The sequence below is a fragment of the Orycteropus afer genome, unplaced genomic scaffold (genome assembly GCF_000298275.1).
Source record: "Orycteropus afer afer isolate SDZICR_OR568_19922 unplaced genomic scaffold, OryAfe1.0 scaffold00071, whole genome shotgun sequence".
Taxonomy (NCBI): Eukaryota; Metazoa; Chordata; class Mammalia; order Tubulidentata; family Orycteropodidae; genus Orycteropus; species Orycteropus afer.
In genome coordinates this window covers 7,541,178-7,544,318 of record NW_006921658.1, presented here as the reverse complement: position 1 = coordinate 7,544,318, position 3,141 = coordinate 7,541,178, and the positions used below count along the sequence as shown (strand labels likewise).

At 39.8% G+C, this 3,141-nt stretch overlaps 1 pseudogene; it reads right to left on the bottom strand.

Moving 5' to 3' along the window:
- The window catches only part of LOC103196941, a 10,056-nt pseudogene extending 7,438 nt beyond the window's left edge, over positions 1-2,618 (bottom strand).
- Positions 2,619-3,141: the final 523 nt, after the last annotated feature.

Here is a 3,141-nt window from a genome sequence, read left to right as displayed (position 1 = left end):
CTGGAGAAGGATGTCATGCTTGGTAGGGTGGAGGGTCGACGAAAGAGGGGGAGGCCTTCAACGAGATGGATTGATACGGTGGCTGCGATAATGGGCTCAAGTATAGCAGGGATTGTGGGGCTGGCGCGTGATCGGGCAGTGTTTCGTTCTGCTGTGCACGGGGTCGCTATGAGTCGGAAACGACTCGACGGCACTTAACAACAACAACAACAACATGGCTAGGATTTTGTTGAAGGTTTTTGTATCTATATTCATGAAGGCTATTGGTCTGTAATTTTCCTTTTGAGTGATGTCTTTGCCTGGTTTTGGTTTCAAGGTTATGCTTGCTTTATAAAATGAATTCCATCTTTTTCTATGTTCTGGAATAGTTTGGATAGCATTGGTGTCAGTACTTCTCTGAACGTTTGATTTCACCATACTTTTAATCTGTATGCTGAGCAAATAATCTGAGAAGCTGGACTATACGAAGAAGAACATGGTATCAGGATTGGAGGAAGACTCATTAACAACTTGAGATACATGGATGACACAACCTTGTTTGCTGAAAGTGAAGATGACTTGAAGCACTTGCCAATGAAGAACAAAGTCTTCAGTATAGATTACACCTCAACATCAAGAAAACAAATATCCTTACAACTAGACCTGTTTTGGGGGTCCTGGGACCCTGAGCAAAGGTCCTTGCCTTCTACTCACAAAGAATTGAACAGGCAAAATGTCCACCTGAACCAAAATTTATTAACGAAAAGGGAGAGTGGAGGGGTTCACAAGGGAGAAATGGAGAAGAGCTCGTGAGAAAGAGACGAAGAGGGGCTTTGCCTATGCTAGCCTCAAATCTCTCACTAAACAAAGGAACTCTTAAGGTTTACAAAGGGTTTTAGGCAGGGAAAAGGCATCATCTTTATTCATGAAATGGGTAGAAATTTCCGGGAAAGAGGTGGGGTTATGAAACCAGATGAGTGTGCAGGAAATAGCCCAGATGGATTCCATCACAAAGGCTGTTGGATCAAAGTTGGAATCTGTTGCAAAGGCTGACGGGATGCTTGACATGAGTTAGTCTGGAGTGTTACATACGCCTGATGTCTCCAGACCTGGTTTGAGTCCCGGTGAGGGACTCCTGTTCTTGACTGCCCCTGGTGGAAGGTTACTTTGTCAGTCACATTTTATTTTACTGTGCATGCTCTCTACGTGGTGAAGAACTTGAAAGACAACTCAGGAGGTTTATCAGCATTTTGCAACTGGTCAAACATGTGAGCCTTTAAAAATGTGGCCCCCTATCTTGCCTAAGGGCCTGGCTTGTTAACCACAAGCAGTTCTCTATTGCCAGCAGCAATAGTTATTATGTGACAGTCTGCATGTAGGCTTATATTTCAAGAATACTGAGTCAGAGGCTGTTGGATCTAGCCAGCCTGGTTCCCTGCCTGTCTCAGAATAAGCAAATAATGATAAATGGAGAAAATATTGAAGTTGTCAAAGATTTCATTTTACTTGAATCCACAATCAACATTCATGGAAGCAGCAGTCAAGAAATCTGATGTATCGCACTGGAAAATCTGCTAGAGAAGACCTCTTTAAATGTCGAAGTGCAAAGATGTCATTTTGAAAACTAAGATCCGCCAAACCCAAGCCATGGTATTTTCAATGGTCTCATATGCATGTGAAAGCTGGACAATGAATAAGGAAGACTGAAAAAGCATTGATGTCTTTGTATTGTGGTATTGGTGAAAAATACTGGAAATACCATGGATGCCAGAAAGATGAACCAATCTGTATTGGAAGAAATACAGCTGAAGTACTTCTTAGAAGGAAGAATGGCCAGACTTTGTCTCACCTACTTTGGTCATGTTGTCAGAAGGGACCAGTCTCTGGAGAAGGATATCATGCTTGGTAAAGTTCAGGGTCAGAGAAAAAGGGGACGGCCCTCAATAAGATGGACTGACACAGTGGTTGAAATGATGGGCTCAAGCAAAGCAAGGATTGCGAGGATGGCTCAGGACAGGGCAGTGTTTCATTCTGTTGTACACAGGGTCACTGTGTGTTGGAGTTGACTCGATAGCACCTAACAACAACAACAACAACATACTAACTCTATGTAATAAAAGAAAAAAGGAAAGATAAATGGACTTTTATATTCCATTTTTTGGGGCACTAAGCTTCAGCGCTTCCAGTTTCAGAGCTGGGCACTGAATAAAGAGTAAAATTCGTGGACTAGAACTGAAATTTTTAAAGAAACATGCTATTGAAATTAAAAAGTAATTACTCTGGTGGCATAGTGGGTAAGGCATTTGGCTGCTAACCAGAAGGTAAGGGGTCCAAGCCTATCAGCTGCTCCATGGGAGGAAGATGAGGCAATCTATTCCTGTCTCCTGTAAAGATTTACAGCCTTGGAAATCCAATGAAGCTCACTGTGAGTGAAAATTGACTCAATGACAGTTTTTTTTTTTTAATATAGTTGCATATTTAATTTGCTGGGAATTTTATATGAAACTCCAGAGTTTTAGGACATTTTGAATATAACAACCACCTGGGTGTTATCTCTGTTTCTGGAATCAAGTTTCTTTTCCTACAAAGCCTGGTAACAAGACACACATGTTCTTGACAGACTCACCCATCAAAGCCATGATATAGAAAGGCCATTCTCTTTTAAGTTGTAATATTTGTGTTCATATTATTAACTCTGGCCATTTCAGATTACATTATGATTATAAGTAGATATTTAAGCTAGAAGGTATAGGAATTTATCTCTATCTCCTCAATAATTCTTATTACTATATTCATTCTAGAGTTTAGCTTGTAGTGAAAATTGATCTCTTAGAATAATATCTGAGCTCAAATAGTGTACATTCAGGTGAAAACTTTTTCTTTATCTCATGAATTTTGTCTGGCCCATCACAAATGGATATTAAAATTAGTGAACAAATATGAAATGCAATAAAAATGTCAGAAAGTAGTTTGCATTTACCCTAGTGGAAGTACTTTTTTGTTTTTAACTTAGCATCTCATTCTCTATTAGCCTGAAAAGGTGTTTTCTTTCTTTATAATTTGTGTTATAATAATGAGACAGCCAAGTTCTATTGGCAAACTTCTTTAGGATCATGGTGAAAAATAAATTGAGGCTCACATATAGCCCACTCAGAAAAGAGA